This window comes from Aptenodytes forsteri, unplaced genomic scaffold (genome assembly GCF_000699145.1).
Source record: "Aptenodytes forsteri isolate BGI_AS27 unplaced genomic scaffold, ASM69914v1 Scaffold14, whole genome shotgun sequence".
Taxonomy (NCBI): Eukaryota; Metazoa; Chordata; class Aves; order Sphenisciformes; family Spheniscidae; genus Aptenodytes; species Aptenodytes forsteri.
In genome coordinates this window covers 1,143,407-1,153,503 of record NW_008794457.1, presented here as the reverse complement: position 1 = coordinate 1,153,503, position 10,097 = coordinate 1,143,407, and the positions used below count along the sequence as shown (strand labels likewise).

The following is a 10,097-nucleotide window of genomic DNA, read 5'->3' as shown; positions in this document are numbered from 1 at the left end:
TCCCGCCCCCCCCCCAGCCACTGGGGCGATCACAGTCTACAGCAGTGCCAACTCTGTAGCGTTCTGTTCTCCTACACAGTGGTCTAGCTGACATAGGAGGATCCAGGAAGAGTCACCTAGAGTTAGATCGAGGTTCTACCTAGCCCAGCATCCCACTGTCTGTCCTAGAAATGATAATGATGGGGCTTCGATGGATTCAAAAGCAGACACTGTCTAGGGAAACAGTCCAAGACATGGGGACATGCCCATTCCATGTCCCATCCTACTTCACCCTTCACAGAAAGCCAAGGTTTAGTTCCCCTGCGTGTTAACAACCATGGGGTGATCTTACTGCTTTTGAATCAACTTCTTGGACCACGTTTGGGATGCTGGGGCAGCAGGCGCAGCAGCTGCAGTTCCCCACATTCCTGTTGTGAACCTGAGAGACAGCAGCTTGCATGGGGCAACGCATGGCAGTTATTGCTCCTTGTCAACTCTGAGCTGTGCAGCTTCTGCCTGAAAAGCTGAGGGGCTCATATTAGCCAAAGAAAACTTTGTTATAGGATGTCCAAGTGGCTGTGTCTTCTCTGAGCAGAAGAAAGACTTTATAAACAAGGTAAAAATGTCCCTGGAATGCTCTCACATATCTCTGTCTCTGTTTCAGGCCCCAGGGAGGAGACATCTGGTGGTATCAGGCAGAGAAAGTCCTGATTTTCACATGGGTCCTGGCGGTGTCTTTGTGTTGCCACAGTACGTTCACTTCTTGTTGGTTGAGGAACCAAGTCAGGCAACACTTTGCATAAGGTTTCCCCTGATTCATTTCTTTTTTCTGGGTGTAATTTCAAAATTGAAAGATCCCAGAATTTCCTGCACGTGGATTGTACAGGAAAAATGTCCCTGAGTGGGTACCAGATTCATGCAAGTCCTATGTTTGTGACATAGCCGTGCCTTTGGTGAGACTTGAGGGCCCCAAGTGCCCCTAAATGCCTGCTTCCCGAGTCCCTGGGGGACAGGAGGAGGGATTTCCCCTCCTGTGCTTGAGTGGGGTTCCTCAGAGCTCTGACCTGAGCTGGGGCTGCTCAGTAGTGGCCTCAATGGCCATGGGGATGGTGGTTATGCATTACAGATGCCCTGACATGAGCCTGAGAGGATCTGCAGGAGAGCTGCAGGGCAGGGTTAGAATTGAAACCAACCTTGGCCCTTTGGGTAGAGAGAGAGCAGCAGTCTGTTCTCCATGTCCGTGAACAGGAAGAGGAGATGAGAGATGGTCTTCAGTGAGGGAGTCAACTTTTTCAGAGTTAGGACTGGGAAGCCCTGGAGCAGACTAATGGGACCTCTCGTGCGCTCCCAGGCCATGGAGGTCTTGTGTCACTCCATTTCCTAACAAAGCTCTCAAGGATGTTGCACGTTGTGCTTTGGGAAGCAGCGGCCTTGAAAGACCTTCTCAAGTCTCCCTGTGACTGCGCTGTTAATGGAAGGTGCAAAGGCAATGTGGTGGCCCTTTCTTCCATCTGTTGTCTTCCCATTTCCAGGTTTGATTTTACACTTCCCCCTGAGAAAGAAGCCGTGGAATGTCCCTCTGTAGGACTTCTGAAGGCCACAGAGGACAGGGAGGAGGAGGAGGAGGAAGAGAAGGAGGAAGAAGAGAGTGATAAGCAAATTGAGACTGATGGTAATGTCACATCTGACTTGGGGGGGTGGGGGGTGTGAGCACGGGTGCTTTTGAGTGGGTGTTCCTTCAGTCCTCAGCAGTAGGTGGTTAAAGACAAGGACAAAGCGTGGTGCCCTGGGAGGGAAGACTGCATCTCTTGTGCCTCGCTGCACACAGCAAAGCTCTAGTCGCCCGCTATGGAAAAGACCTCAGGGCAGCCCAACACTGACAAACGCAGCTGCTACTGCTGAGGGACACTTTCCCCCAGGGCTCTGTGCCCTGGTTTATACTGCAAGCTGCCTCTTCATTTTAGGAAGCTCTGCCTTCAGTTGCCAAGGGTGGAGGGGTCTACCTCTGCTGCAGATCCTCTGCACTTGAATGTGGGGAGAGAAATTGCCCAGAGATGACAGTTAAAAGGCTGGTAAGCCGTGCCAAAGACCTCCTTGAGAGCAAGGCCTCCTCCAGATGATGGCGTCAAGGGAATTGGATTGTTTTATCAGATGCTGGAGCAGATATGCCTGTCACTCTTGTTAAATAGCCACAAAGATGCTTTCTGAAGAGTCTTCCCCTTCTATAGTTCCAGAGAGTCCTTCTACTGAACGTCTCCTTTCTCAAGGAAGGCGGTCTCGGTCTCCGTCCACACTGTCTGGCCCGAAGAAAGGAAAGGGGCAGAAAAGCAAAGGAAGAAGGTCACCTGGCAGGTGAGCCTCGTGGAGAAACGGATGAGGGTGACCCTGTGCTCTTGGATTTCTTGAATGGGTTGTTCCCTTTGTGTGCAGCGTCGGTATTGTCTCTGAAGGATTGTTCAGTTTTGTCACGGTGACTGATGTTTGTGTGAAGAATTACTCCAGGAGCTGAGGAAATTTTTCTCCTTCCTTTCTGATGTCTACGGACCTCCTCTCGTTTCAGTCTAAGTGATGCCACTTTTCAAAGCAAAATGAAATTCAGAACATCCTCCCCTAGCAAGACAGAGCGGTGTCTGTGTTCACTGCTTTCTACCTTGGATTTAGTCAACTGGAAGACTCTGATTTAATTCCAAATCTGCTGTTCAGGGGGGGTTATCTGGCACAGGAGGAGTGCCAGAGAGAGCTAATTGCCAGCATCGCTTTTCTCCCTCAAACATTTCCTCCTTCTCCTGCACTGGGTGCCCCCAAAACACAGCCATTAGTGTGTGGCCACCACAGTGCGGTTCGCAGGAGGAGGGTCATGGTCCCTCCAGGCTCTGGTTATTGCGAAAGTCACTGTTGTTCTTTTTGTTCCCTCAAGACGGGGACCACATGTGGCTGTTACAGCTCATGTGAGCGCTACAGCTCGAGGTTTTCTTCCTCCACTGTTGACACGAAACCGAGTAGCCAAATGCACCTACACCTCCAGCAGAACTGCCGTCTGCTGCAGGGGCTGGCACCGAGCTGCTCGTGAGCACGAGGTAGAGAACAGCCTCACCCCGCACTCATATCAGCTCACCCTCTTGGGTATTTTCAGCTTTCTGCCAAGAATTCAGGAGAGCTTCTTGGTGGTGGAGAAGGACGGCGAGCACAGGCAAACTCTCGGTGCCAGACCTCAAACCGCACTTCCCGTTTTCAGAAACAAAAAGAGGACCTCCCCGTCGCGCCGGGACACCCATCCGCAGGTCGGGGTCTGGATCAGCTCCGGCAGGGGCTGAAATGGGATGCGGGTGGAGGTCCCAGGGGACGGTGGACGCTGAGGGCCCTCAGGGCTTCCGATTCCTCCAGCCAAGCCATCTTTGTGGTTTGGTGATGTGCTCTGACCTGCTGGAGGATTTCACCTCATGGTTCCTGCTCTGAAAAACGGCCATTCCCTCCCCTTATTTACCTCGTCATGAGTGACGTCAGCATGAGAGCGTGGAGCCAGTGGGGAACTAATGTCCCCCCACCCAGAGGGCCATGCCGGGGTGACTTTCCTGGTTCCTTTGCTACGGCTGCATGTCCCTGCCCGGGGCAGTTCGTCTCGTAGGGGTTTCTGAGGATGGAGCAGAATGTGCTGGAGGGCTGCACAGGCCCTGTAGCCGCTGGCATCTCCACTGCTGAATGTTTGGAGCACCTGAGGGAGGTGACAAGCCTCCTAAAAATTGTCCTCTGGTGTCAACGCAGGCTAGGTGGTCTCATGAAACACTGACAGAGATTTGGCCATGCTCACCACTGCCACCGGTTGGGAAAGAGGAGAGGACTGCTCCCTTCCTGCACAGAGCCGTGGTGAAGAGGAAGCTGGAGAGCCCGCAGGGGCTACGCAAACTGAATGTGTTCACCAACCCCAGCCCGGGAAACTTGAGCAGCAGCAGCAGCTGTCCGAGGCGTGAAGGACTCCAACTCCTGAGCTCTGGGGCTGGGTACGGCATCCTCCCCTTTCCCATGACCTGGCTTAGACCCTGATGCCAGGCAGCCCCAAGCTGCCTCCAAGTTGAAGGCAGGAGGGTCTCAGCCAGAAGGTGAGAGACACTTTTCCCTTGCTGTTGCAGCCAGCTTTCCGTGCGAGCAAAGTACACCTTGCAACTCTTGGAGACTTACCACATGCGTCGGGAAGAGTGGAGGAGGAGAGTAGAGCTGAATCGGCAGAGGAATTATGAAGAGAATCAGTTATTCTGGTAAGTCTCTCCAGCTATGGATGGTGTCTCCCCATCCCTTGCAGTGCCCTTCCCTCCACAACCAGGAGGACTCAGGGGAAGGGGGTCTCTCACTGGCACCCCTCGTGGGAGGGCAGCAGGCTTGGGAGGCTGGCACCTGGGATGACCTGGTGCCATCCAAGGGCCAGCTGTTGGGCACTCCAGTAGGATTTCGATATGAGACCAGAAACTTGTGGGTGGCCAAAGAGGATTCCTCTGGTGTTTTCGAACTAGGCACCGAGACACCTTGCCCTGTGGGTCACTGCCTGTTTGGTCCAAAGTCTCATCCTTTGCCCGACCCATCCTGAGGCTGACTGCCTGCACATGGGACCTTGTCGTTGCCTTGGATGCCAGGGTCTGTGTCCCATCATATAAAGTATGGAAATGCCAGGGGAAGAAGATCCCAGAACATCCAGGCTGAACTGAGCCCATAGCATTTCTGCAGTCTCCTCCCTGTGCAATAAAACCAACTGTTCCTCCTTAACGCCACAGCATTGGGCAGCAGATGACTCTCTGGGATCGAAGGGAGAGGTATGTGGACTTCTGGCAGAACAGAGGATACGTGAATATGATGGGGAAGTCTGTAGACGTCGTCCTCAGCCACCTCCTGAAACCTGCCAGGACCTGAGGAGTGTCCAGCCCTAGAGGGCCACCCCTGCATGGCCAAGTGGAGGCATGTCCATGTGGAAGCTCCTGTGACTGCTCTCCATATTGTCTCCAACTCCCACACCGCTGCGCTCCGGTGCTGTCCCCATCTACGTTGAGATGCTGGAGACCCTGTTCCTACCTGAGGAGGTGCAGGAGGCCCTGGAGCTCCACATCCAGAGGCTGTGCCACCAGCGGGGCTGGTCACCAGGGGCCCCCTGACAGCCCCAAGCAGCGCTCCACGTCCAGTGCCACTCTCGGCACCCAGGAACAGGCTGGGGGAAAGGGGGTGTCAGGGGGAAACCATCCCCAGCGCCGGCCCTGCTGGCCGCACCGCAGGGGACAGAAGCTGGAGAGGCCCCCCATCACTGTCTCATCTATATTTCTATTAAATCTTGTCTCCATCTCTCTTCTGGATGGCTGTGCTCCTTCTTCTGAGCCAACGTGCGGAGCTAGGATGGGCTCTTGGTGCTGTGTGCATTTCCACGGGGCACACGTGGCACTGGGGGCTCCAGGCTGCACAGAGATGCCCACGGGGGCTCTGGGACTCACCGTGGGGCTGATGGAGTGGGGTGAGGGACCCAATGGGCACAGGGGGGCCCTGGGGTCCGGGCAGGGCTTGGGGGCACCAGGGCTCACCCACTGCATATCCTTTGGCACGTGGAGGGATGGGGAGGAGGAGGTGCTGGGAAGGTACCCAGGGGCCACGGACTGCCCGGGACATGGAGCCGGGAGCTCTCGCCTCCACCGTGTCCTTCCCTCTCCACCAGCGCTGAGCCCAACCTGCGCTGGGGCCAGAAACAGCAAAAGCAGCTTCTGGAGTCACCAAAGCACCTTCTCAAAGGCATAAAATTGGGAGTAACGTAGAGGTGTTTCTTTCATCAATAATGAATACAAAGGTTGCGTTTTAACATAGGGATGAAGAACACGGGACCCTCAACCACCCCCCCACCTTGGCAGAGTGGGGTGTATATCGGGTGGTCCCAACACAGGGCACATAGGACCATTTTGATGTCCCTGTTTGGGCACCTGGGGTGTTTCGGGGGCCTGCAAGCATCAGCAGGGGAGAGAAAGGCAGGGGCAGGATGGTTCTGGGAGAGCAAACTCCTGGCCCTCCCCATCCTTACCAGCTGTGAGGCCATTTCAGCATGCCCAAGGGAGGAGAAAGCCCCGACGGGGAGCAAAGGAAGAGGGGATCAGACTGGCACTGGATACTTCTCTCTTGGCCAATTTCTACCCCGAGCCATCTTGTACCACCCGTCACGCCTCTGTGGCACAGACCCGGTCATAAAGAGGCTAAAAGGACAGAAAATCAGGTTTCCTCTCCAAACCAGCCAGGAGCAAAAAGCCAGGAGGAAAGGGTAGGCAGCACTGACCAACACACCCCATCAACTGGGCTACCAGAGGGCAAAAATGGGATGGGGGGAGGATTAAAAGTGTCACAGAAGCAGTTGGAGGGGTGGTTTAGGGAGAAAATCAAGGGCTGAAAGGCAGACCTCAGTGTCAGCACAAATCCTGGACACACGAGCTTGGAGGACGAGACTCCAAACCAAGGAGCCCCGCAAGGCTGAGCTCAGCCACAAGGCTCAGCCCAACCATGCTGCCTGCCCTGGGCTTCCCTGTGCCTGAGCGATGCTGCCAGGGAGGGATTTCTCTGCAGGGACCATGGCCGGGCAGGGAGGTGACAGTGGGGCACTGGGGATGTCGGATGAGGGGCCCTGGGGACATCCTGGGTTACCTGGACCCGCCTGCCCAGGGCCTTCCCACAGCATCACTCAGCTCCCCACGGAGATCCTCCTGCCATTTGTTGTATTTTAAACTGAATTGCCACAAACTTCTTGTATCATGCACTTACGATGCTATAAAGTTACTTAATTACGCACCTCTCGTATAACTTGGACTTAGCTGAAACTATTATAACTCTAAATTTGCTGTATTACAGCATGATGCCCCCACTGTGTGATGCCCCCAGGGCATGATATACCCTCGACAGCACTGTCCTTTGCAGCCACCTCGGTCCCCAGGTGCCATCCCGGCATTGCCAGAGTTTTGAACAATTTAGGGCCCCGTTCCAGATTGCTGAGGCTCCCAGCAGCAGCATCCAAGTCCATTTGTAGCCGCCTTCATAAAATAGTGTGGTTTTGTTCACCAGGCCGTGCAGGGTGCCCCACGCCGGGGAGGGGACGGTGCAGGCGCTCTCCTCCCCGTGGTCCCAGCGTGTGGCAGGACTTCTGCTGTGATCGTATAGTGGTCAGTACTCTGCGTTGTGGCCGCAGCAACCTCGGTTCGAATCCGAGTCACAGCAATGGTTTTGCAAATCGCCTGGTGCACGAAAAAGCCAGTTTGAAGACGCAAGGGAGGCATCTGCGAGGAGGTTAGTTTGCAAAGATGCTGTGCCCTAGGAGGGGGGCCACGAGCTCTGATGTGCTCTCTGCTCCGAAGAGTGACCGGACTCATGCCTACAATGATTTCCTGACCTGTCGTCACTGCGCAGGGTCTCTCCAGTGGGGCTGCAGTGACAGCTTCCCCATGCTCTGGGAAAGCACTCCAGCTTCTCCATTTTCCAGGCAAAGCTTGAGAATTTAGAGGAAATCACCCAGCTTTCCACCTTTCCCTCACCAGTTCTGCAAAAAGGGGACCAGAAGACGACGCTGTGGCCACCCCGCAGAGCCAGAGGAGGTGGGAGGCAGCAGCTTGCTGCCCCAGGCTGGGCTCCAGAGAGCCAAGTCAACTCCCTCCTGCTCTCCAGGTAAGGTCACAGCGACCACCTGAAGAAGAAGGAAGATCAAGCTGATGAAGACCCGCTGCCGTCACTCCCAGCTCCTGGGAAAGAGGATTTTGGCTACGGCACCTCCAGGGATGCTTTCATGGCAGAGGCAAAACCCATCCAGTGCTGAGGGATGACCCTGACACACTGTGGGTCTGGGAACCAGAGGTCTCATGGGCACCAAGAGGCAGGCTGAGGTCTCTGGGGTGCACCAGAAGGTGCTTCAGCTTGAGGAAGCGTTTTAAACTGTTGCCTTTACTCTTCAGGAGCCTTCAGACCATGGAGACACCTTGTTTGCTTGGTCTTGCTGCCCTCTCCTGACAGCTGTGCAGAACTCACTTCGGACGGCAGCTTTCAAAAATTAAATTGCAACTATCTGCGTAAGGTATCGCACAGGTCGCACTCGGGGCTCAGCTGGTGAAGAAGACACTACCCAAGCAGCAGGACTCAATTTATTCACCACTGCGGGGGTAACTGAAAGTAGCAGAGGGCTGCCAGCGCCCGGGCAGATTGACTCAGGTGTCTGCAGGGCTTGTGCATGGGAAGGGGAGAGGGAGGCTTTTTTTATGGCATAAAATAAGTTATTTTTCTTTCATACCTCATCCATAGCAAGAAACGGAGAGCAAAATTCATTATGCGTTTACCTTTAGGATTTACAGTTTATAGGGCACTACTTGCACAACTTCACACTCTTCCAATCTTCATTTACTCTTTTACTGAAAACACGTATTTCTTTACTCGGAGAAAGGTCAAAAAGCATTTTCCCTTCTAAAGATAATACAGAAGGAAGAGAAGACAAACATCTAGAGTTGTCCTTTAGCAGCAGCAGTACCTGTCCCACTTTTACACAGCTGAGAAGCAGAAACACAAGGAAATACACAATTTCTTCACCCCTCCTGGTTTTTTCCCCCCAGAAAGTCAATTTTGGGGATAAGGCCATTAAGCTTATCTGAAGATTAATGTACTGTGCTTGAGTAACTGACATATGTTCAGGTTGAAAAATGTCAAAACCCCAAAGGGGATGTTTTTCGTCCAAAATTACTCAACTTGCTGCTACAAGAGTTTCTGTTTTGCCAAAATAGCCTGAAGTGTATATACACGTATGCAGTGCAATTCAGGGCTTGGCCGAAGCAGCGTGGTGGCCCCCCGGGTCGCTGCAGCCTCTGCTCTCACATGGCCCATCTTCCCTTAAAACGACGCGGGGCTCTGCTTCCGTTGGAGTGGGTTTGGGATGACAGGCAACAGAATCACAGACTGGTTGCGGTTGGAAGGGACCTCTGTCATCTGGTCCAACCCCCCTGCTCAAGCAGGACCACCCAAAGCTCGTTGCCCAGGACCACGTCCAGACAGCTTCTGAACACCTCCGCGGATCTTCAACCTCCACAACCTCCCTGGGCAACCTGTGCCAGTGCTCGGTCACCCTCACAGTGAAAAAGTCTCTCCTGATGTTCAGACAGAGCCTCCTCCGTTCCAGTTTGTGCCCATTGCCTCTGGTCCTGGCACAGGGCACCACTGAGAAGAGCCTGGCTTCCCTCCTGGGAGAGATGCCCCAGTCCCTTCATCATCTTTGTGGAGGTCATCACGCAGAAAAAGGAGGTGCCAGCAGGAACCCAAGCTCTGAGGAAGCTGCTTGGTTTGGGCACCTGAACGTCTGTCAGGGAGGAAGGGAGCAGGGGAGACAGTCCCCAGCTTCATCCCCATCTCAGCTGTCCCAGGAGGGACTTGTCCCAGCAAGAAGAGGTGCTGCGTCTGCCCATGGGCTCCTAAAGGATAAAGCCTTCGCCTGAACAGGGGCTTGAACCCTGGACCCTCAGATTAAAAGTCTGATGCTCTCCCAGCTGAGCTATCCAGGCTCATGTTGGGGGTTCTGGGGGATGTTTGAGACAGGCAGTGAGGACCCCGCTTCACTGCGTCACTGAAGGGACAACACGGGAACTCGCTTTGACCTCTTCCACCCCCACCCCACCCCAACGAAGCCACCACAGTGGAGGGTAGCCTCCCACGAGGAGGAGCACCACCGGGACCTCCACCCTGCCCTGGCAGGCATAAACGCCAGGTTTATCCTCTCGGGGACAGCCAAAAGCCAGAGCGACGAGGCAGAGGAGGAGGAGAGCCCGGCCAGGGCTGTGGGTGCCGATCCCAGCAGCCTGGGAAAATAATAACCCAGCGGCAGCGGGCTCTAAACGTGATTTTCCGGAGACCAGCACCCAGCGCCAGCTCCTCAACCCGCTCAGCCGCGCCGCCTGCACACGCCGGGCTCAGCACCCGGCTTCTGGGCACGGGCTGGACCGGCCTCCCACCGGGGGACTGATCCTGACACAGGGACGCGCCCCGGGAAAGTGCCAGTGCCGTAGGGATGCGCCCGCGGGGAGGGCGAGCGGGGTGCCGTCGGGGGGGGCTGGAAAACCTCCGCCGCCCCCCCCACCGCTCCCCGA

The 10,097-nt window shown here is 55.0% G+C and overlaps 2 non-coding genes across 2 annotated transcripts; one reads left to right on the top strand and one right to left on the bottom strand.

Moving 5' to 3' along the window:
- Positions 1-7,128: 7,128 nt before the first annotated feature.
- Positions 7,129-7,200, top strand: TRNAH-GUG. The gene has a single exon. It is a non-coding gene; the product is annotated as a tRNA-His (tRNA).
- Positions 7,201-9,442: 2,242 nt separating this feature from the next.
- On the bottom strand, positions 9,443-9,515 carry TRNAK-UUU. The gene has a single exon. It is a non-coding gene; the product is annotated as a tRNA-Lys (tRNA).
- Positions 9,516-10,097: the final 582 nt, after the last annotated feature.